Genomic DNA, 26,193 nt, shown 5'->3' with positions numbered 1-26,193 from the left:
TCAACAATGCTGTTACAGGGAAAGCACACCAAACCACGGACACGTGGACAAGTGCTTGTAGGCAGGGATGGTACATCTCACTGACGGCATGCTGGGTTAGCATAGAGGAAGCCATGACCCAGTTGGACATTGGGAGACCATGTTACAGATGTATGGAGACAGGTTGTGGAAGGCTTTGCTTGTCATTAGTGTTGAGCATTCGAATACCGCAAGTATCGGGTATCGGCCGATACTTGCGGGTATCGGAATTCCGATACCGAGATCCGATACTTTTGTGGTATCGGGTATCGGTATCGAAACAACATTAATGTGTAAAATTAAGAATTAAAATAAAAAATATTGCTATACTCACCTCTCCGACGCAGCCTGTACCTCAGCGAGGGAACCGGCAGCGTTGTTTGCTTAAAATTCGCGGGTTTACTTCCTTACTTGAAGTCCCGGCTTGTGATTGGTCGCGTGCCGCCCATGTGGCCGCGACGCGACCAATCACAGCAAGCCGTGACGTAATTTCAGGTCCTTCAGGATTTTAAAATTACGTTCCGGCTTTGTGATTGGTCGCGTCGCGGTCACATGGGCGACGCGACCAATCACAAGCCGTGACGTCACGGGAGGCTGGACACGCGCGCATTTTAAAATGCGCGCTTGTCCTGCCTCCCGTGACGTCACGGCTTGTGATTGGTCGCGTCGCCCATGTGGCCGCGACGCGACCAATCACAGCAAGCCGTGACGTAATTTTAGGTCCTTCAGGATTTTAAAATTGCGTTCTGGCTTGTGATTGGTCGCGACGCGATGCGACCAATCACAAGCCGTGACGTCACGGGAGGCAGGACAAGCGCGCATTTTAAAATGCGCGCGTGTCCAGCCTCCCGTGACGTCACGGCTTGTGATTGGTCGCGTCGCCCATGTGACCGCGACGCGACCAATCACAAAGCCGGAACGTAATTTTAAAATCCTGAAGGACCTGAAATTACGTCACGGCTTGCTGTGATTGGTCGCGTCGCGGTCACATGGGCGGCACGCGACCAATCACAAGCCGGGACTTCAAGTAAGGAAGTAAACCCGCGAATTTTAAGCAAACAACGCTGCCGCTTCCCTCGCTGAGGTACAGGCTGCGTCGGAGAGGTGAGTATAGCAATATTTTTTATTTTAATTCTTTATTTTACACATTAATATGGTTCCCAGGGCCTGAAGGAGAGTTTCCTCTCCTTCAGACCCTGGGAACCATCAGGAATACCGTCCGATACATGAGTCCCATTGACTTGTATTGGTATCGGGTATCGGTATCGGATTAGATCCGATACTTTGCCGGTATCGGCCGATACTTTCCGATACCGATACTTTCAAGTATCGGACGGTATCGCTCAACACTACTTGTCATAGTTAGGGTTTTGAACTGTAGCCTCTGGGCAATTGGAAGGCAGTGAAGGGCCTAGCAGAGAGGAGAGGCCGGGGAAAACCAGAGGGACAGTTGGATTACTCGGGCAACAGACTTTAGGATAGATTGGAGTGGTGCAAGAGTGCTAGAGGGGAGGCCAGACAGTAGAAGGTTGCAATAATGGAGGCGGGAGATCATGAGTGCGTACACAAACATTTTTGCAGTTTCTTGGAATGTATGGATCCTAGAACTGCTTTTGAGTTGTAGTGGGCAGGAGGAGGCAAGGGCTTGGATATGTATATTGAAAAAGAGGGCAGAGTTGAGGATCACCCCGAGGGCCCGAACATGCTGGACTTTTTGTACCAGTGTGGCATCCCGGCATTACAGGCACGTGTCCCAAAACATTACCCATGCCCCCCAATATGCTGTTATTGGTAAAGTCAACCTAACTACAGACACGTGGACAAGGGCTTGTGGTTAGGGACAGTACATCACACTAACAGCACACTGGGTTAACATAGTGGAAGCCGGGACCCAGTCTGACCTTGGGATGGTGCACGTCCGACCAACTCTGAGTATTGTGGGTCCTACATCAATCTGGGTTGCCCACACAGTCTTCAGCTCCTGCACCTCTTCCTCTTCAGCCTCCATCTCTGAAAGTAGCACATCAGTCACAAGCTGGAAGCACTGCAGCAATGCCTCAGCCAAGCAGCAACAGGCTGTGCTAAAGCTAATATGCTTAGGTGACAAGTCGCACAATGATGAAGATTTGTGGACAGCTCTGAAAGAGCAGTCAGATCTGTGGCTGACACCGCTGAACCTACAGCAAGCCATGATCATGTGTGACAATGGCTGGAACCTGGAGGCTGCTCCGTGTCGAGGTGAGCTCACACATGTGTCATGCCTGGCCCATGTGCTTAATCTCATTGTTCAACATTTTCTGAAAAGCGACACAGAGGTGCCAGATCTGCTAGGAAAAGTACAAGGCTCTGTGTACCCATTTTAGAAAATCAGTTAGAGCTTCATCCGCCCTTGACGTGCTTCTGCAGCACTTGCAGCTTCTTGCTCACCAACTGGTGTGTGATGTCCTCCCCATGCATTGGACCTCTACACTGCATATTTTGGAAAGGATTTGTGAGCAGAAGAGGGCAGTTGTTGACTACCAGCATCAACAAGGCTGTCGGTATTCAGTTCTGACTTCACACATAAGATCTCAGGAGTGGACATGCATGTCAGACATATGTACCATCCTCCAAAACCTTTGAGGAATTCGCCAAGATGGTGAGCGGCAATGACGCCATAATTAACATCTCCATCCTGCTTCTCTGTGTTCTAATAATAATATTTATAGTTATTTATATAGCGTCAACATATTTACAGCTTTAACCCCTTCCCGACATGCGCCGTACTAGTACTGCGCTGCCGGCACTGCATTAGTGCCAGCCGCAGTACTAGTACGGCGCCCCGATCACCGCGGTCTCACGCTGAGCGCCGCGGTGATCGGGTACGGGTGTCAGCTGTATATGACAGCTGACACCCCGCAGCAATGCCCACGATCGGCGCTATCGCCGATCGCGGGCATTTAACCCCTCTGATGCCGCTGTCAATAGTGACAGCGGCATAGAGGGGGATCGCGCAGGGACGGGGGCTCCCTGCGCTCTCCCACCGGAGCAGCGCGATGAGATCGCGCTGCTCCGGTGACCTGGAAGGAGTCCCCAGATCCAAGATGGCCACGGGACTCCTTCCGGGTCATGAGATGCCCTAGCTTGCCGGCGCCTGCAGAGAGTTCCTAATAGCAGGCGCCGGCAAGCCTCTGCCCTTGTCTGTCAGATCGGTGATCTGACAGAGTGCTGTGCACACTGTCAGATCACCGATCTGTGATGTCCCCCCCCCCTGGGACAAAGTAAAAAAGTAAAAAAAAAATTTCCACATGTGTAAAAAAAAAAATAAAAAAAAAATTCCTAAATAAAGAAAAAAATAAAAATATTCCCATAAATACATTTCTTTATCTAAATTAAAAAAAACCACACAATAAAAGTACACATATTTGGTATCGCCGCGTCCGTAACGACCCCACCTATAAAACTATATCACTAGTTAACCCCTTCAGTGAACACCGTAAAAAAAAAAAAAAAAAAACGAGGCAAAAAACAACGCTTTATTCTCATACCGCCAAACAAAAAGTGGAATAACACGCGATCAAAAAGACGGATATTAATAACCATGGTACCGCTGAAAACGTCATCTTGTCCCGCAAAAAAAAAAGCCGCCATACAGCATAATCAGCAGAAAAATTAAAAAGTTATAGCTCTCAGAATAAAGCGATGCAAAAACAATTATTTTTTTATATAAAATAGTTTTTATTGTGTAAAAGCGCCAAAACATAAAAAAAATACATAAATGAGGTATCGCTGTAATCGTACTGACCCGAAGAATAAAACTGCTTTATCCTTTTTACCAAACGCGGAACGGTATAAACGCCCCCCCTAAAAGAATTTCAGGAATTGCTGGTTTTTGTTCATTCCGCCTCCCAAAAATCGGAATAAAAAGCGATCAAAAAATGTCATGTGCCCGAAAATGGTACCAATAAAAACGTCAACTCGTCCCACAAAAAATAAATCTCACATGACTCTGTGGGCCAAAATATGGATAAATTATAGCTCTCAAAATGTGGTGATGCAAAAACTATTTTTTGCAATAAAAAGCGTCTTTTAGTGTGTGATGGCTGCCAACCATAAAAATCCGCTAAAAAACGCTATAAAAGTAAATCAAATCCCCCTTGATCACCCCCTTAGTTAGGGAAAAATAATAAAATGTTAAAAAATATATTTATTTCCATTTTCCTGTTAGGCTACTTTCATACTAGCGTCGGTACGGGGCCGTCGCGCTGCGTGTGCAAGCGCCGCACAACGGGGGCAGCGGATGCTGTTTTTCCATGCATCCGCTGCCCCATTGTGAGGTGCGGGGAGGTAGGGGCGGAGTTCCAGCCGCGCATACGCGGTCGGAAATGGTGGACCGTCGGCACAAAAAAAGTTACATGTAACGTTTTTTGCTGCCGGCGGTCCGCCACAACACGACGCAACCGTCGCACGACGGTTGCGACGTGTGTCAATACGTCGCAATGCGTCGCTAATGTTAGTCTATGGGGAAAAAACGCATCCTGCAGATGACTTTGCAGGATGCGTTTTGTCGCCAAAACGACGCATTGCGACGTATGCAAAAAACGCTAGTGTGAAAGTAGCGCTAGGGTTAGGACTAGGGTTAGGGCTAGGGTTGGGGTTAGGGCTAGGGTTAGGGCTGGGGTTAGGGTTGGGGTTAGGGTTTCAGTTAGAATTGGGGAGTTTTCACTGTTTAGGCACATCAGGGGCTCTCCAAACGCGACATGGCGTCCGATCTCAATTCCAGCCAATTCTGCTTTGAAAAACTAAAACAGTGCTCCTTCCCTTCCGAGTTCTCCTGTGCGCCCAAACAGTGGTTCCCCCCAACATATGGGGTATCAGCGTTCTTAGGACAAGTTGGAAAACAACTTTTGGGGTCCAATTTCTCCTGTTACCCTTGGGAAAATAAAAATGTGGGGGCTAAAATATCATTTTCGTGGAAAAAAAAATTTATTTTCGCGGCTCTGTGAGATAAACTGTAGTGAAACACTTGTTGGTTCAAAGTTCTCACAACACATCTAGATAAGTTCCCTGGGGGGGTCTAGTTTCCAATATGGGGTCACTTGTGGGGGGTTTCTACTGTTTGGGTACATCAGGGGCTCTGCAAATGCAACATGACACCTGCAGACCAATCCATCAAGTCTGCATTTCAAACAGCGCTCCTTCCCTTCCGAGCTCTGCCGTGCGCCCAAACAGTGGTTCCCCCCAATGTATGGGGTATCAGCGTACTCAGGACAAATTGGACAATAACTTTTGTTGTCCAATTTCTCCTGTTACCCTTGGGAAAATAAAAACGTGGAGGCTAAAATATCATTTTTGGGGAAAAAAAAATATTTTTTATTTTCGCGACTCTGCGTGATAAACTGTAGTGAAACACTAGTTGGTTCAAAGTTCTCACAACACATCTAGATAAGTTCCTCGGGGGGTCTAGTTTCCAATATGGGGTCACTTGTGGGGGGTTTCTACTGTTTAGGTACATCAGGGGCTCTGCAAATGCAACATGACACCTGCAGACCAATCCATCTAAGTCTGCATTTCAAACGGCGCTCCTTCCCTTCCGAGCTCTGCCGTGCGCCCAAACAGTGGTTCCCCCCAATGTATGGGGTATCAGCGTACTCAGGACAAATTGGAAAATAACTTTTGTGGTCCAATTTCTCCTGTTACTCTTGGGAAAAAAAAATTGCGGGCTAAAACATCATTTTGTGGAAAGAAAAAATGATTTTTTAATTTTCACAGCGCTACATTCTAAACTTTAGTGAAACAATTGGGGGTTAAAAGTGCTCACCACACATCTAGATAAGTTCCTTAGGGGGTCTTTCCAAAATGGTGTCACTTGTGGGGGTTTCCACTGTTTAGGCACGTCAGGGGCTCTCCAAACACGACATGGGTTCTGATCTCAATTCCAGCCAATTTTGCATTGAAAAGTCAAATGGCGCTCCTTACCTTCCGAGCTCTGACATGCGCCCAAACAGTGGTTTATCCCCATATATGAAATATCAGCGTACTCAGGACAAATTGCACAACAACTTTTGGGGTCCAATTTATCCTGTTACCCTTGGGAAAATAAAAAATTTGGGGCAAAAAGATCATTTTTTGTGAAAATTAATATGAATGTTTTTTTACGGCTCTACATTATAAACTTCTGTGAAGCACTTGGAGGTTCAAAGTGCTCACCACACATCTAGATTAGTTCCTTAGAGGGTCTACTTTCCAAAATGGTGTCACTTGTGGGGGTTTCCACTGTTTAGGCACGTCAGGGGCTCTCCAAACACGACATGGGTTCCGATCTCAATTCCAGCCAATTTTGCATTGAAAAGTCAAATGGCGCTCCTTCCCTTCCGAGCTCTGCCATGCGCCCAAACAGTGGTTTATCCCCATATATGAAATATCAGCGTATTCAGGACAAATTGCACAACAACTTTTGGGGTCCAATTTATCCTGTTACCCTTGGGAAAATAAAAAATTTGGGGCAAAAAGATCATTTTTTGTGAAACTTAATATGAATTTTTTTTTACGGCTCTACATTATAAACTTCTGTGAAGCACTTGGAGGTTCAAAGTGCTCACCACACATCTAGATTAGTTCCTTAGAGGGTCTACTTTCCAAAATTGTGTCACTTGTGGGGGTTTCCACTGTTTAGGCACATCAGGGGCTCTCCAATTGCGACATGGGTTCCGATCTCAATTCCAGCAAATCTTGCATTGAAAAGTCAAATGGCGCTCCTTCCCTTCCGAGCTCTGCCATGTGCCCAATCAATGGTTTACCCCAACATGTGGGGTATCGGCGTACTCAGGACAAATTGTACAACGACTTTTTTGGTCCAATTTCTCCTGTTACCCTTGGTAAAATAAAACAAATTGGATCTGAAGTAAAACTTTTGTGAAAAAAAAGTTGAATGTTCAATTTTTTTTAAACATTCCAAAAATTCCTGTGAAGCACCTGAAGGGTTAATAAACGTTTTGAATATGGTTTTGAGTACCTTGAGGGGTGCAGTTTTTAGAATGGTGTCACTTTTGGGCATTTTCTGTCATATAGACCCCTCAAAGTCACTTCAAGTGTGAGGTGGTCCGTAAAAAAAATGGTTTTGCAAATTTTGTTGCAAAAATGAGAAATCGCTGGTCAACTATTAACCCTTATAACTCCCTAACAAAAAAAAATTATGTTTCCAAAATTGTGCTGATGTAAAGCAGACATGTGGGAAATGTTTTTTATTAACTATATTATGAGATATAACTCTCTAATTTAAGGGCATAAAAACTAAGTTTGAAAATTGCTAAATTTTCATAATTTTCGACAAATTTTTGTTTTTTTCACAAATAAATGCAAGTCATATCGAAGAAGTTTTACCACTATCATGAAGTACAATATGTCACGAGAAAACAATGTCAGAATCACCAGGATCCGTTGAAACTTTTTAGAGTTATGACCTCATAAAGTGACAGTGGTCAGAATTCTAAAAATTGGCCGTGTCACTTAGGTGAAAACAGGCTTTGGGGTGAAGGGGTTAAGCACAACAGTCCCAAGTAACAACGATAACAATAATACAATAAACAGAAATAAATCTACCCTGCTCGTGACAGCTTCCAATCTACACTAAGTAATAATGATAACAATAATTAAACCAAAAAATACATCCTGCTCGTGATAACTTACAATCTACAATGAGGTGGGGGAGATAAAAACTATAGGGGAATGTATTTACAATGATGTATTTACAATGATATTACTGAGGTTTGTCAAAAGTCATGGAGGCCTGAGGACAAGGAGGAGGGGAAGACCATGGTCAGTTGTCCTCTTGGTGAGGACACGGAAGTATCGACTGTTTGCTGTCTTGCACGCATGGCTGAGTTTTTATATGATTCTATGCAATTTATTTTAACTCACAATTATTTTATATATAACAAGGACTACTACTCCCAGCAGTGGGATACTGCTATGGGGACCAGGTTCGCACCCAGTTACGCCAACCTCTATGTGGGTATGTGGGAAGAAACTACTATCTACCCAGAGGGGCGGCTGAGGGCGGACCTGGTCCTCTGGCAACGTTTCATTGATGACATCGTTTTTATATGGTCAGATGGACCAAACACCCTTAACAATTTTTTAAATGATTTAAATAAAAATGAGTTCTTTTTAAAATTCTCATCTAACACCAGTACGAATGTCATCAATTTTTTAGATTTGCAAATTTTCATTGAAAATAGTGCCATTCAGACGAGGACTTTTTATAAACCTACAGACACTAACAGTTTCATCCCTCTGGATAGTTGCCACCTTCCGGTCTGGTTACTGAATATTCCCAAAAGTCAATTCATGAGAATCCATCGGAATTGTTCAAGAAATGAAGACTTTAATAGGGAGGCTGAAATAATGACAAAAAAATTCTTACAAAAAGGGTATAGGCAGGATGCTCTGGGAATGTCTAGAGATAGCGCCTTGACAAAATTACGTCAGGATCTGATTAATCCCACTGGAAAGCAGAAAGCAAATAATGAGTGTATCCCTATAATCACCCAATACAACACCAACTCATATTTACTACGCAAAATAGTAAATAAATACTGGCATCTATTAAAAGATGACAAGGTGATTGGGGATCAAATATCGGCCCGGCCCAGATTTATATACAAGAAGGCCCAGAACTTGGGAAATATGGTCGCCCCTACTGTTCAGAACAGACCATTTCCTACCAATAATTCCTATTTTCAGAATTCACTAAAAGGTTTTTTTCCATGCCGCAGGTGTAATGTGTGTAAGTATACTAATACACGTAAGACTACTAGTATAGATAAAGGGGATTTGAACTTCAAGATAAAAGACTTTATTACGTGTTCAACAACCAGAGTAATTTATACCATCAAATGCCCATGCAAGAAGCTGTATGTGGGGCGTACAAAAAGACCCCTCAAAATCAGAATTAATGAACACATACGCAATATAAAGAAGAAGTTTATAGGCCACCCACTTTCTAAGCACTTTATAGAAGTACATGGTGGAATGGTTCAAACAATGGAGATCTCCGGCATTGAAATTGTACACCCGCACTGGAGAGGCGGCGACTATATAAAATCCATGTCTAGGACTGAGAGCAAATGGATTTTCCTATTAGATACATTGATCGCCAGAGGACTCAATTGTGGAGTGGAGCTGTTTGGTTTTTATTAAAAAGGAGGATCGCGGATGCTATATAAGGACCCCTAAGTCGGGCAAGGACCAGCCATGAGGAAGAAAACAGTTGTTTTCGAAACGCGTAGGCTGTGTTGGTCCTTACCGCGATCCGTACTGAACGCTGCAGTCACGTGGGGCGGTCACCTGATTCACTGCATCACGCAGGTCCTATACGCGCCGCTCACATCGCTCGCACTGTGCGGCGCTGCCGGCCCAAGACGGAGTGTTCCCGCCCCTGGCTGAAGTCTCGGTGCACGGAGCAGCTGCCACTGGCCGGGGCAGCCCTCCGATATAGTACTCTGCTAAAGATTGCGCCTACACTACCCAGGAATTCTGAGACATCACGGCAATGGACAAATGATGCATCTCTATTCCTAAGGTACTGACTCTCTATCCAGTTCGTGTGACTCTCACATCAAAAGCTTAAGCTGCAGGTTGTAGCATTTAGACTGTTTTTGACCTAAGTGTCCTCTTTTTATAGATACGGCTTACGATTTTAATCCAGTGTATTATTGAGCTATTTGTTGGGACTATACACTCACCTGAGCGTATGACTTTAGGGTATACCAGCGCGAATTATTCATATATCTAGTTGTCTATACTTGTTTTTGACAATTTTTTGTGGTGATTGTCTATATTTCGCTGCAGGTACTACATACCCTGCACCTAAAACTAGCGCAACTTTCATTTTCTATTTTTGACATAACAGACTGTATTAATTTTTTCTGGCTTCTGGATGAATTTAGAAAAAAAAAAAACAGTGGCACAAGGCTAGCGCACACAACTATACTGCGTATGCTTGACAAACTATGATTTTTAAACAGGCATCAGTCTGACAGAACAGACTGTATATTTTTTTGGGGGGTGAATTTGGGGAAAAAAATAAAATAAAAGTGCAACTAGGTATATAGCAAATAAGCAGCAGCAGACAGTTATGGAGCTTTGCGAATGATGCAGTCTGAGCTAAGTACGAACATACAATGCCTGGAGGCTTTGCACTGATGTGGATATGCCGTGCCCTACCTACCTAGCACTGCAATCTCGGGACCCACAAATTAGCCCTAAAAAGGACTGTTGGTTTCTCAGGAGTTGTGGATTTAACAGTTACAGACCTACACTAACTATTAAAACCCTATCTCAGCAGCAGCTCTCCCTACTCTCGCTGAATCCGGAGCTGAATGCGGCGAGCTGGGCGGCGCCAGGTCTCTTATATTCACGATGATGTTGTGCGGCCAAGCCAATCACTGCACGAACACAATAAAGATGGCTGCTGTGATTCATGGCCTGGCAGACAATCCCTGCAGCATGATTTGGTCTCTAAAGTCTGCTAAAAATGCTGGGTGGTGACACCAGTTCCCGCCGAGTAATCCCGGAAATGCTCGGTGCTCAGCGAGAACACCGAGTACACTGATACTCGGGCGAGTAACGAGTAGTGGCAAGCACATTTGTTCATCACTACTCTTTAACACATTGTGTTGGTCTCTGGTATCATCCTCCACCAAGGCATGGATTAATATCTCTTTGGTCTTGTCGGACCCATCAAGACCTAGCTCTTCACAGAGACTGATCAGCACCGCTTTCTCGTGCTTTTTATAAGCAGCTGCCATCTTAGCAGTCAGTTGTCAAATAAAAGATAAAATAGAAAAACAAGAGAAGGGGAGGAGCAAAATGTCTACAAATATATTATTGCCCCAGATAAAAAAAAAAATAAAACACTGAGTCTGATTCCTCAAAACTCTGCACAGAATTCTCACAAAAACCATGCAAGTTTTCAGTAACAGGTATGATTTTCAAGCCAGATCACTGATGTTCTGTAATATCTCACCGCTTGCCGCCAATTTGCCAAAGATCGAAGCCTGGGAGATCGCGCTAATCCACCTGTTGTTACCTTTGACCAACGATCAATGGACGAGGCCACATGCTGTTTCCACTAATAGTCCGATTATAGGGAAAACAGTAAGCATGTGGTAAAAACCACCTCAGATTCCAAAGCATGGAATATATATACATGTGTAAACATATGTACCTTTGTTATCCAACCCTATGAAACAATTATCTATCCATTATATAAATCTCAGTCTTTCACAAAAGACATCATGATTCAGTCACTTGGGCACTGCAGGGGCTGTACGATTCAAACTGAATTTTAATCAAGTTTGTCACTTCGCTTCCCTCCAATCTGTACATCTCCATCTTACTTATTTCCCATATGTTAAACTGTGTAATTCAGTTACTAAAAGAGATTTGTGGATTGTTAGTCCTTTTTGCTACTGCAATTCCATATGGAAGAGAGGTGGAGGTAGGGGGGTGAATGCCCACCTCGCTAAGGGTTTTAGAGATCTTAATATTTCTATGACACATCCTTTCCTCCACTCTCAATCTACTAAAATGCTTGTGCCTACCTGCTAACGCTCTTGCACCTCTCTAGTCCATCTTTAACTGCTGTCAGACTAATTAATCTCTCTCCTCGATATTCCTCCACATCTCCCCTCTGCAAATCCCAATTTCTCAGAGTATCCAGTTCAGTCTACTAACACTGACCTTTCCTCTGTATATTTCAAAACTAATTTCTCAATATCTTTTCTCGCGTTATATATGGTCCTTCCAATACCTCCTTTTCTCCATCATCCTGTAGAGTGTAAGCCCACAAGGGCAAGGTCCTCTCCCCTCTGTATCAGTCTCTGATTGTTAGTATATTTACTGTAAGTTAGATCTGTATTTTGTATGTAACCCCTTCTGATGTACACCACGATGGAATCAACAGTGCTATAATAATAATATTATCTTAAACATGCTTATATTTTTATTCTCACCTGCCATTGGGAGACAGACAGAAACATCCACAAACATTTGACTGCCATTAAATCCTGCAAATTGTAATAGAATATTTAATAAAAAATTAGACGTTTTTAGCCAACTTTTGTATGCCTACCTTTAAAATCCTCATTAAGCTGGTCAGAAAGCTTTCACAGTCTGACACATTTCAGATACGGTCAGCGTTTTTAAGGACTTCAGGACTGTCTACTGACATTAAATGTCCGGGAGGTCCCACTCTAACACTGTAGTGATGTTGTAATCCGTGACCATGTAGCTGTAGTAGTGGGGATCTGACTGTTAGAGAAAGCCGGAGTAAACATAGAAAAGGCAGAGATGGTTTAATACCTCTGTGCCTTATCTACTGTTGTATATACAGTGCTAAAGAAATACTATGTATGCAGTAATAGCAAACACTGAAAGCGCTTCCTCCTCCATACACAGCGGTTATGTTATCACTGTGTTAAGAAGGGAACAGTAGTTGCTGCGTCATCTACTATTCAGCCACTATAATACTGCATTTCCCCTGTAACAGGGATTAATATACCAGCTGCTTTGCAAGAGAAATAAAGACTCACAGGGAGAGTGATGTCATGCTTGGAAGCGAGGGAAGATCTTCTTTATCAGGTAAACACAAACATACAACATGCTCACACTCCAGGCCAGAAAGGGGAGCTCTGATCCAGCTTGTGGGTGGCTCCCCTATATATATTCTGGTCTGGAGGGAAAGTTAGTTAGTTCCTGACAGAGAGTGGCAGACAGCAGACTGGAGAAGTCTGAGGCAGAGAGGAAAGTGAGGGGCCGTGCAGCCACAAGTGTGCTGCAGCTCCAGGATAGAGATAATACAGAAAGAAGAACGCATTGTAGTGAGCGTGGAGAAAATCGAAGCAAAGGAGAGTAAAGAACTGGGGAGAATAGCTGTGACTTAGCTACCTCATTGTAGAGCGCAGATACCGGTAGGTGGAAGACTGAGGTTGTGTCGGACTCTAAGAGGCACAGCAGAAACCGACAGGACAGCTGGACTACACGTCACCTGTCTGCCCTAACACCTGGAGACACAGTGGCGCATAGAGCCCGGGTCGTGATAGAGACCCTGTAAAAAGGCTCGAGCCACCTGTCATATGGGTTAGTGTCCCACAGGCAGCAAGGGACTACACGACAGCGCTAGTAGGAAGGCTTCAACTCGACCTGGTAAAGGGGACTCTGAACTCGCTTCCAAGCTGGCCAGACCCTGCCTGTACCTGTAGTCCGGGACCCTGGACTGTGGCAGCCTGAAGTCTTCTGTAAACCAGGTAAAGAGACTGCAAACCTGTGTCCTCCATTTCTTTATACACTACCCACCATCTCCATCTACACATTGGGAACCCTGGGGACCTAACTTCACCTGTGAGAAGTTATACCATCTTAGCTGCCATAACATCACCCCAGAGGACCCCTTTAAGCAGCGTCAGTCCCCACTGACCAAATACCACAGGTGGCATCACGAACACAAACTTTATTCAAATCCCTTTTTACATGGGCACCCAGGGCCACAGACCGGGTCGCCGCCGCCGTGACACATCCCCTTAAGTACCGGACCCGGCACCGAGTACCCCTCGGCCCTGGCGGGCGACTCACATAATATGTAAATATCTGAAAAATAAACAGGTAGAAAATAAACTAATTAAAAAAAATCAATGGTCAATAGAAATTGCTATTACTAGCCCCAATGCCTATAAAAAAAGTGTACAATATATAAAAATATTTGTTAAAGAAAAGGAAATGCATTTTTAAATGTATTTTAGCAATTGATGAGATCATAAAAATTTAATAAAGAAAATGGGTAAGACGGACACTTATTTCTTTTATTTTTACACAAATATCAACCGGCATTAGCAACAAAAAAAAGGGAATATCACAGTGACATGAAATGAAACTCCATGTATCACAATAAAACACATGAAAACTACTTAAATATCTAAACAATAAAAATGTTACAGCTTTCTAAATCACATGAAAAAGCCGAAAATGTGTCCGATCAGGCACGGAGGTAAATGGCCTGGTCTTGAACTGATTAATTAAAGGACTCAGTTTGTGTGGATTGCAATTGCATATTTTTGAAAACTAACATTTTTTTTACACTCAATCCTTTTGCTGCTAGACCATTATTCTTCTGCTAACATAACTAGATTACAAGCTGCATCAAGGCCTGTGCATTATTATGTGTTTGACTTTCAGATCCAGCTAATCACCCCTCCTATTGAATTTCTGTCTATTATATGGCCCCTTGTGCTGTGGATTAATAGATGACTGAACTTTTTTTTCAGTGTGGTTGACTAAAGATTCTCTGAGAGGAAAACAATACATTATATTTAATTTTGCAACTTTCAGTTGCATGACTACCTTTATTATTGACACATTCTATGTAGTAAAGGTGAGCAAATTCATTCAAGACAGCACGTGACTTCCTCTTTGGGCATCTTCACTCTGCGCCGGGACTTATGGGTAGTAAGTAGGCTTATAATGTCAAGGGGACATGTTGGCAGAGGCCTACTCCATGCTGGAAGTGTATTTAGCAACTGGATAAAAATGAACCTTTATTAGGTATATTAAAAAAACAATGATTGGCAAATTTATTAAAGACCAAGAAAATGAACAAACAGTAGGAACCCTATTGTGATAAGTGCCCTATTACCTTCACAGAAACGGGGAAACAAACCAAGACAAATGACATATAACAAGTACAAACAACACTGTGACAGTGTTTTGAACTAGCTTCCAATCCACAACAATTTACTTAGGCTCACCCACTGCGGGCCAATAGTTTGTACACCTCAGACCAAGCACTGATTGTGGAAACTAAAATATTAAGTCTCTCACTGTGGTTGCGTCCACCCAAGACACAAGATACAGTTTATATATCCTTAATCCTGCACTCAGGAAAACTTTGGACCATAACAATATGTATACTGTGTGTCCTGTTTATTTTGCAAGACATCCAAATGCAACCACTATGCTTAGGCAGTTGATAAAAACTATACATTAGATTGGAGCACTGTCAGTGCAGATTAGCAGCACATTTTTTGGGGCGTTTGTGAAATGCCCTTTACACATGATTACCCATCCCTAAATCTATGGGAAACATTTTTCCTCATTTACACCTTTGATGAGTATTCCCCAATGGGTTCAATAGTAACAACTTCAAGGGATAAATGATGGTGGAATATTATCATGAGACTGCTGTAAAACATGAGATCATGTGTATTGCCAAACCCATATGCTAGGGTGGATCTCACCACATGTTCCTCTCCATTGTCCCAGCTATTCATTAACCGCCGTCCACCTCATGTCCAACCCAGATATGAAGATCAAGTGCTGCAAGGAGCGTCTCCCGACGCGTTTCCTACTTATGGATTCATCAGGGGAGAATGCTGCTGCCATTACGGGTCTCCCCTTTCTGTGATATTTATGGATTCAGCTCAGTGCCGCGCCGCATTGGCCCCGCCCCTTGTCGTGTGACGTATGCTCTGGGCTTACCCCTCTATTGCCGGACAGCTTGAGACGCTCGTCTGCTTCATTGGGCACTAGGAATCCCCGCACAGTGGCGCATGCGCGCCATCGTGCTGGTACTAAGCCCAACTCTAAATACATGAGCTGACTTCTACCGGAATTATTATAACAGCAAAAAGGACCAAAAATGCACATGTTAGTGCTATTATGTCTGCTAAGAGTGCCTGTTCATACTACAGCATATTATATTCATTATTCACTGTGCCGCGCATGTGGTAGACACTCCCAGAAACAGGAAGATTAGTATGAACACTACTCCTGTTCACCAAATTAGAATGATTCATGGATCACTCAGCATGTACTCATGACACCCATTACGGAAAACACAGGTAAGCTGCCTCCACATAAAAATGACTTACCCCATTTATGAGACATAGGAAAACAAGCAAGCAAGGACGAGAGAACTGGAAATACCGTTATAAATACTCAATGCCCTACCTAAATGGGAAAAATTTATAGGGGAAAAATTTATAGGGAACGAATTCACATAAGCGGGACACCACCTACCAACACCACAAACGTAGGAAAGGGTGACCCTGTAGATGCCCTATTCTGATATCTCTACTCTCTATTCCCTACCTATCGCGGAGGTTGTCACCCTAGGAGAGACCTGTGCATGTGGCGCCCCCACTCAACGTGGACTGTCCCAAAATACCTTTCCCTATAAAGCCCTCTTGCCTACAAAGGATAGCTGGAAAAGGAGAGCCTATATATAGAAGTTATTATTCAAATATCCTTAAGGGGCTAATCCAAAATAATATAGATTGTGAATTGTCCTATCAAAGTAACCCTACCTACCGCGGGGGTTGGCACCCTAAAGATTTTCAAATATGGCGCCCCCACTCAACGGCGGCTGGCCCTAATAATGGACCCTACCGGATCTAACACAGTATATATTGGGCTTTTGTTTTAGAGACAACGCAACCATGATTTTACAAAAAACAGCTGTATGATTGTATCTCATTCAGCCCCAGTGGTTGTACTGTTTTCAACATGAAAATCCATCTTGTCTCCTTTTGGAGTATTTGTTTGTCCCAGTCACCCCCTCTCTGTGGAGGCACTATCCTATCAATCCCCATGAAATGAATTTTACTCGAATTGCCCTGGTGAACCAAATTTATGTGGGTTGCCACTGGGGTTTCTCTCTTGTTGGCAATGTCACGGAGGTGCTCGCCAACCCTCTTGCGAAACTCCCTCTTAGTCTTGCCCACGTACTCAAGGCCACATTCACATTTGGCCTTGTAGACGACCCCTTTAGTATGGCAGTTAATAAAGTGCCGAATTGTGTACGTGGTACCTGTGACATTGCTGACAAAACTCTTGGAAGGCCTAATGGAGGCACAGCTTTTACAGTTGCCACATCTATAACAGCCCTTTACATGGTGTGTTATTAGACCAGAGCTGTTTCCAGATAGCCCCTGGCTATCGTTATAAAAATCCCAGCTTACTAGCTAAATGGGAAAGGGAGGCCACGGCAAGTTTACTTAGATTGATGGGTCTTCTGCTGGAGGAAGAAAAACAAAATTTGAGCACCTTGAATGAATCCCTGAAAGAACATATTGATATAACAAAGAAATTCTCTGCCAAGCCGGAGTTCTCTAAAAAAGAAATACAATTGCAGAACTCAGTAGAGAGATTTCAGTATCATTTGAAAGACAAAAAACACAAATTCTTCATAAGAGATCTTCAAGAGTTTAAAGATAACAAGGCTTACTCTTTTTCCTCCAGCAGATTTTACCGTAAGCCAGAGACTGACATCTCGTCCTCAGAGGCAGAAGTGTCTGATAGTGAAGGCAGGTCAAGTGGACAGAGAGGTAGGGGTAAAAACAGGGGGAGAGGGAGTAACTGGGGGCGTGGCAACAATAAAAGGTCTCCAGTGAAGAGTAATTTTTTAGATCTGAGCTACCCTCTAAGAAGTCGAATGAATCCCCCCACGTAAATTTACAGGTAATAAACCTTTCCTCAAGATCATTGTCGGGCACTGAAATATCATTACTGGGTAAGGGCTTATCTTTTGTACCCAGTTCTGATATGGACACGTTTGAAGTGATCAAAGACATGAATTTGTTTGTAAGACGCCTTAAATGGAAAAAAAAATTTCTAAAGGAAGAGAGAAAGCAATGCACTGAATTGGGCATCTCAGAGGATTTGTTGCAGGATGTTCGCTTGTTGTTCCATTTAGGAGACATAGACCCAAATTTGGAAGGTTTAGGGCCTTTCATGAAATTGAAGAATAAGAGCTCGAGTATGCCCCCACCTATGGGAGACTTGAGCTCTATTGATATTTTTTTGAATCTGGTTACAGAGGATCTTTTGAAAATATCAAATACAAGGAGGGGGAATACATACAATCTGTCTATAATTGAAATGAATTGTCTATGTAATTTGGAAAAAGACAAGAGCATCACCATAAAGCCCTCAGATAAAGGGGGCAATGTGGTAGTAATGGACACTAAAAACTATCATACTTTGTGTCTTTCACTATTGGAAAGAAAGGAAGAATACAAAATACTACCACAAAGCCCCTTAAAACAATTCGAGTGTGAATTGAAATTGATAATTGAAGAGGGTTTTAGAGATGGAGTAGTGAGCAAGGACCAAAGGGATTATCTGTTACCAAAGCATCCAGTAACCCCAACTTTCTACTGCCTCCCGAAGATTCATAAGGGGACCAATCCCCTTAAGGGATGACCTATTGTCTCTGGCAATAACAGTTTGACTGAAAAAATTGGCATCTACATTGATAAGGTTTTTAAACCATTTGTGGGAGCCTTGAATTCATATGTGCGGGACACCACAGACCTTTTGCTTAAGTTGGAAGATGTTTACCTGGACCCAGACATGATTCTGGGTAGCATAGACGTGGAGGCACTATATTCGCCAATCCCACATGATAAGGGTCTAATGGCTGTGAGCCATTATCTGGGCACAAGAGGTACACAATATGACAGACATAATAACTTTGTCATAAAGGCTCTGGAATTTTGCTTGACTTGAAATGTTTTTCTATTTGACCGTAAGTACTTCCACCAGCTCAGGGGCACTGCAATGGGCAGCCCTTGTGCGCCTTCGTACGCAAATTTGCTCCTGGGCTGGTGGGAGGAAACGGTCGTTTTCGAGGATACATTTACCCATCCTGAGGAGAGAATAGTTATGTGGCTGAGATACATTGACGACAATTTGTAATTTGGAGAGGAGAAGCCACTGAATTTGGTAATTTTGTTGAAGGTCTAAATGTCAATGATCTGGGCCTCCATTTCACCTTTGAAGCCAACACCACGAGTTTGGCATTTTTGAATATACGTATTGAAAAACGTTCCAATGGTGAACTGATCACAAGGACACACAGAAAAGAAACAGCCACTAACTCTCTCCTCAGGTGAGAAAGTAGTCACCCAGCTCCTTTAAAAAGAGGTATCCCCAAAGGACAATATCTCAGAGTACGCAGAAATTGTTCCAATTTGGTTACATTCCAAGAACAAGCTAAGGACCTAAAAAATCGGTTCTTGGAAAGGGGTTATCCAGAAGGGGTACTGAACAGAGCTTATAAAGAATCCCTGAAAAAAGAAAGGAAAGAGTTATTGACACCTTAGCCAAAGTCGGAGGAGGAGAACACTATACGTTTCATTACGAGATATTCAAATGGAGCTGGGTGTATTAGAGAAATCTTCCAAAGACATTGGCCGATTTTACAGATGGATAGGGACATTAAGAAATATGTTCCATTGGTACCTCAGATAACCTATAAAAAGGGGAGATCCATACGTGACAGATTGGTTCACAGCCACTTTGATTCTGGAAACAGCTCTGGTCTAATAACAGACCATGTAAAGGGCTGTTATAGATGTGGCAACTGTAAAAGCTGTGCCTCCATTAGGCCTTCCAAGAGTTTTGTCAGCAATGTCACAGGTACCACGTACACAATTCGGCACTTTATTAACTGCCGTACTAAAGGGGTCGTCTACAAGGCCACATGTGAATGTGGCCTTGAGTACGTGGGCAAGACTAGGAGGAGTTTCGCAAGAGGGTTGGCGAGCACCTCCGTGACATTGCCAACAAGAGAGAAACCCCAGTGGCAACCCACATAAATTTGGTTCACCAGGGCAATTCGAGTAAAATTCATTTCATGGGGATTGATAGGATAGTGCCTCCACAGAGAGGGGGCGACTGGGACAAACAAATACTCCAAAAGGAGACAAGATGGATTTTCATGTTGAAAACAGTACAACCACTGGGGGCTGAATGAGATACAATCATACAGCTGTTTTTTGTAAAATCATGGTTGCGTTGTCTCTAAAACAAAAGCCCAATATATACTGTGTTAGATCCGGTACGGTCCATTATTAGGGCCAGCTGCTGTTGAGTGGGGGCGCCATATTTGAAAATCTTTAGGGTGCCAACCCCCGCGGTAGGTAGGGTTACTTTGATAGGACAATTCACAATCTATATTATTTTGGATTAGCCCCTTAAGGATATTTGAATAATAACTTCTATATATAGGCTCTCCTTTTTCAGCTATCCTTTGTAGGCAAGAGGGCTTTATAGGGAAAGGTATTTTGGGACAGTCCACGTTGAGTGGGGGCGCCACATGCACAGGTCTCTCCTAGGGTGCCAACCTCCACGATAGGTAGGGAATAGAGAGTAGAGATATCAGAATAGGGCATCTACAGGGTCACCCTTTCCTACATTTGTGGTGTTGGTAGGTGGTGTCCCGCTTATGTGACTTCGTTCCCTATAAATTTTTCCCCTATAAATTTTTCCCATTTAGGTAGGGCATTGAGTATTTATAACGGTATTTCCAGTTCTCTCGTCCTTGCTTGCTTGTTCTCCTATGTCTCATAAATGGGGTAAGTCATTTTTATGTGGAGGCAGCTTACCTGTGTTTTCCGTAATGGGTGTCATGAGTACATGCTGAGTGATCCATGAATCATGCTAATTTGTTGAACAGGAGTAGTGTTCATACTAATCTTCCTGTTTCTGGGAGTGTCTACCACATGCGCGGCACAGTGAATAATGAATATAATATTCTGTAGTGTGAACAGGCACTCTTAGCGGACATAATAGCACTAACATGTGCATTTTTGGTCCTTTTTGCTGTTATAATAATTCCGGCAGAAGTCAGCTCATGTATTTAGAGTTGGGCTTAGTACCAGCACGATGGCGCGCATGCGCCACTGTGCGGGGATTCCTAGTGCCCAATGAAGCAGACGAGCGTCTCAAGCTGTCCGGCAATAGAGGGGTAAGCCCAGAGCATACGTCACACGACAAGGGGCGGGGCCAATGCGGCGCGGCACTGAGCTGAATCCATAAATATCACAGAAAGGGGAGACCCGTAATGGCAGCAGCATTCTCCCCTGATGAATCCATAAGTAGGAAACGCGTCGGGAGACGCTCCTTGCAGCACTTGATCTTCATATCTGGGTTGGACATGAGGTGGACGGCGGTTAATGAATAGCTGGGACAATGGAGAGGAACATGTGGTGAGATCCACCCTAGCATATGGGTTTGGCAATACACATGATCTCATGTTTTACAGCAGTCTCATGATAATATTCCACCATCATTTATCCCTTGAAGTTGTTACTATTGAACCCATTGGGGAATACTCATCAAAGGTGTAAATGAGGAAAAATGTTTCCCATAGATTTAGGGATGGGTAATCATGTGTAAAGGGCATTTCACAAACGCCCCAAAAAATGTGCTGCTAATCTGCACTGACAGTGCTCCAATCTAATGTATAGTTTTTATCAACTGCCTAAGCATAGTGGTTGCATTTGGATGTCTTGCAAAATAAACAGGACACACAGTATACATATTGTTATGGTCCAAAGTTTTCCTGAGTGCAGGATTAAGGATATATAAACTGTATCTTGTGTCTTGGGTGGACGCAACCACAGTGAGAGACTTAATATTTTAGTTTCCACAATCAGTGCTTGGTCTGAGGTGTACAAACTATTGGCCCGCAGTGGGTGAGCCTAAGTAAATTGTTGTGGATTGGAAGCTAGTTCAAAACACTGTCAGTGTTGTTTGTACTTGTTATATGTCATTTGTCTTGGTTTGTTTCCCCGTTTCTGTGAAGGTAATAGGGCACTTATCACAATAGGGTTCCTACTGTTTGTTCATTTTCTTGGTCTTTAATAAATTTGCCAATCATTGTTTTTTTAATATACCTAATAAAGGTTCATTTTTATCCAGTTGCTAAATACGGTACCAAATCTTTTGGATTAAGTATACCACGCTTATTACATCCATGCTGGAAGTGCTGATGCAGAGTGATGATGCCAAAGGCGGACATCGTGCAGTGGAAGAAAGAAGAATCTGGATGATGTGCTGCAGAAGTGGCGAGACAGCTCATTTGTGAGGTGAGTATTAATTTTTTTTTTAGACTTATCTTGTATCATAGTCTGAAGTCTAAAGAGAAACCGCAAAAGAATAATAGTGAATATTATATATTTAGTAAAAAACTTCAATGAAAATCAAATTTCTTTTCCAAATTCAAGCGATTAGCTGACTAATTTGAATCTCGGCCATAACCACTACATAGAATAGGTCCAAAACTAATTTATGAATCATCCCATAGAAAAAAAACCTCAGTGACAAATATTTGTCTTCGATTTTACCTCCTTGTGTGTTGTGTTAAACCAGACCTTTGGGGCTCATCATTCTGTCGGAGCATGGCAATCCATGGGATTTTTTATAGGCTCGTCTAAACCTTACTTTGCCTATAGTGTAATACCATAGAGATTGGATATTACCATAGTCTTACTATGTTATTTAAAATTTTGAAGTTTTAGGCTACGTTCCAACGTTGCGTTTTATCTGCTTTTTTTTCTGTAGGCAAAACCTGCTCTCTTGGCAGTAAGGAAAATGCTTACAAAGTAAAAGGTTTTGCAGCATTTTTGCAGTATTTTTTGTTGCAAATTTTCTGCACTTTGCTGCATTTTGTTTTGCTGCGCTCCCTATTGTCTCTTGTGAATGATGATAAAATCTAGTGCACCCCCAAAAACATGATGCAACTTCCTTAGGTTTTGGAACCAAATACACAGCAAAATCTGATACCTGTGTTTTTTTCTGTGTTTTTGCACTTATTCATTGCTTTCTATGGGTGAAAGTGTCACTGAAGTTACATAGTTATTAAGGTTTAAGGAAGACTTTAAGTCCATCTAGTTCAACCCATAGCCTAACCTAACATGCCCTAACATGTTGATCCAGAGGAAGGCAAAAAAAACCCATGTGGCAAAGAGTAAGCTCCACATTGGGGAAAAAAATTCCTTCCCGACTCCACATACGGCAATCAGACTAGTTCCCTGGATCAACGCCTTATCAAGGAATCTAGTGTATATAATCTGTAACATTATACTTTTCCAGAAAGGTATCCAGTCCCCTCTTAAATTTAATTAATGAATCACTCATTACAACATCATACGGCAGAGAGTTCCATAGTCTCACTGCTCTTACAGTAAAGAATCCGCGTCTATTATTATGCTTAAACCTTCTTTCCTCCAGACGTAGAGGATTTCCCCTTGTCCCTGTCTCAGGTCTATGATTAAAAAGATCATCAGAAAGGTCTTTGTACTGTCCCCTCATATATTTATACATTAAAATAAGATCACCCCTTAGTCTTCATTTTTCCAAACTAAATAGCCCCAAGTGTAATAACCTATCTTGGTATTGCAGACCCCCCAGTCCTCTAATAACCTTGGTCGCTCTTCTCTGCACCCGCTCTAGTTCAGCTATGTCTTTCTTATACACCAGAGACCAGAACTGTGCACAGTATTCTAAGTGTGGTCGAACTAGTGACTTGTATAGAGGTAATATTATGTTCTCCTCATGAGCATCTATGCCTCTTTTAATGCATCCCATTATTTTATTTGCCTTTGTAGCAGCTGCCTGACACTGGCAACTGAATATGAGTTTGTCATCCACCCATACACCCAGGTCTTTTTCATTGACGGTTTTGCCCAGAGTTTTAGAATTAAGCACCTAGTCATACATCTTATTACTTCTACCCAAGTGCATGACCTTACATTTATCCCCATTAAAGCTCATTTGCCATTTATCAGCCCAAGCTTCTAGTTTACATAAATCATCCTGTAATATAAAATTGTTCTCCCCTGTATTGATTACCCTGCAGAGTTTAGTGTAATCTGCAAATATTGAAATTCTACTCTGATACACCCTCGAGTACTGCAGGAATTAAGTACAGTCATTGATAGACCATTATTTTTAATCTTTAAAGACTCCATAATAACAGGGTCTGTACCACTGGACTGGCGTATAGCAAATGTGGTGCCAATATTCAAAAAGGAGACAAAAACTGAACCTCTACTGTGGGTAAAATCCTGGAGGGCATTCTAAGAGATGCTATGCTGGAGTATCTGAAGAGGAATAACCTCATGACCCAATATCAGCATGGGTTTACTAGGAATCGTTCCTGTCAGACAAATCTGATCAATTTCTTTGAAGCGGTAAGTTCCGGACTGGACCAAAGGGACCCAGTGGATGTACTGTATATGGACTTTTCAAAAGCTTTTGATACGGTGCCACACAAAAGGTTGATACATAAAATGAGAATAATGGGGATAGGGGAAAATATGTGTAAGTGGGTTAAGAGCTGTCTCAGGGATAGGAAACAAAGGGTGGTTATTAATGGAGCACACTCCAGGTGTAGTGGGTACCACAGGGGTCAGTATTGGGCCCTCTTCTTTTTAACATATTTATTAATGACCTTGTAGGGGGCATACAGAGTGGAATTTCAATATTTGCAGATGACACTAAACTCTGCAGGGTAATCAATACAGAGGAGGACAATTTTATATTACCGGATGATTTATGTAAACTAGAAGCTTGGGCTGATAAATGGCAGATGAGCTTTAATGGGGATAAATGTAAGGTCGTGTACTTGGGCAGAAGTAATAAGATAAATAAAAAACCCAGAAATAAATTAAAAAATGCACTGTCAGAAAAACAGCCTAAAATACTCCAGAATACAATAATATACAAAAAGAAAAAGGGAGTACAACAACGCCAATGTATAACAGGTATATCAATTATTTATTAATATAATAGTAAAATCACCATGTATGTAGTTATAAAAAGACTATCCCAAAGACAAAGAAATATATAATGTGAAAGACACAGAACAGAAAAAGGTCCGACACAATTGCGTAATATCACAGGACTGGGAACTCCGAGATCATAGTATATATACAATATTATGCTGCTATCCAACCACCATGAATCAAGGTAAAAGAAACATAATGCCAATAATAATCTTAATAATAATAATCTTTATTTTTATATAGTGCTAACATATTCCACAGCGCTTTACACACATTATCATCGCTGTCCCCGATGGGGATCACAATCTAAATTCCCTACCAGTATGTCTTTGGAATGTGGGAGGAAACCGGAGAACCCGGAGGAAACCCACGCAAACTCTTTGCAGATGTTGTCCTTGGTGGGGTTTGAACCCAGGACCCATACAAATAACAAAAGGTGTAGACAGAGCAGATCTTTATATCAAAAAATATAATCCTTATATATATGGTGATTTTACTATTATATTGATAATTAATAATTAATTGATATACCTTTTATACATTGGCGTTGTTGTACTCCGTTTTTCTTTTTGTATAGAAGTAATAAGATGTATAACTATGTGCTTAATTCTAAAACTCTGAGCAAAACCGTCAATGAAAAAGACCTGTGAATATGGGTCAGGCAGCTGCTGCAAAGGCAAATAAAATAATGGGATGCATTAAAAGAGACATAGATGCTCATGAGGAGAACATAATTTTACCTCTATACAAGTCACTAGGGTTGAGCAAAATGGATCGGACAAATTCAAAAATCGCCGACTTTCGGCAAAGTCGGGTTTCATGAAACCCGACCCGATCCTAGTGTGAGATCGGCCATGAGGTCGGCGATCTTCGTGCCAAAGTCGCGTTTCGTATGACGCGTTCAGCGCCATTTCTCAGCCAATGAAGGAGGGCGCAGAGTGTGGGCAGCGTGATGACATAGGTTTCGGTCCCCACCATCTTAGAGAAGGGCATGACAGTGATTGGCTTGCTTTCTGCTGCGTCACAGGGGCTATAAAGGGGCGTGCACGCCGACCGCCATCTTACTTCTGCCGATCTCAGCATAGGGAGAGGTTGCTGCAGCTTCGTCAGAAGAAGGGATATAGTTAGGGAGGGAAGATTAACCCCCAAACCGCTTGTGCTGTAGCGATTTCCACTGTCCAACACCACCTTTTTTTGCAGGGACAGTGGAGGCTATTTTTTTGTGCATCAGCTCTGTAGCTTATTTATTAGGCTGCCTTATAAGGCTCCCTGATAGCTGCATTGCTGTTTGCACCGCTGCTGTGCAAACCAACTGCTTTTTTAAAAGCAAAAATCCTGTTGCTCTTTTCTGCAGTTATCTTGTTTATTTGTCCACACTTTTGTGTGCAGCAGTCCTTTTTGTTGCTGCCATACTTGTCCTGAGATCATTGTAGGGAGATTGAAATTGTACTACAGACCTTGGATTTTTTCAGATATCTTCCAGCCACTTTCTGCCACTTACATTGTGTTGTGTTAAACACTGGGCCTGAGTTGTGATGCTGTCTCCCCCCCAAAAAAGGGAGATTCA

The sequence above is a fragment of the Ranitomeya variabilis genome, chromosome 4, assembly GCF_051348905.1.
Source record: "Ranitomeya variabilis isolate aRanVar5 chromosome 4, aRanVar5.hap1, whole genome shotgun sequence".
NCBI classification, from domain to species: domain Eukaryota; kingdom Metazoa; phylum Chordata; class Amphibia; order Anura; family Dendrobatidae; genus Ranitomeya; species Ranitomeya variabilis.
This window is presented reverse-complemented; position numbering follows the sequence as displayed.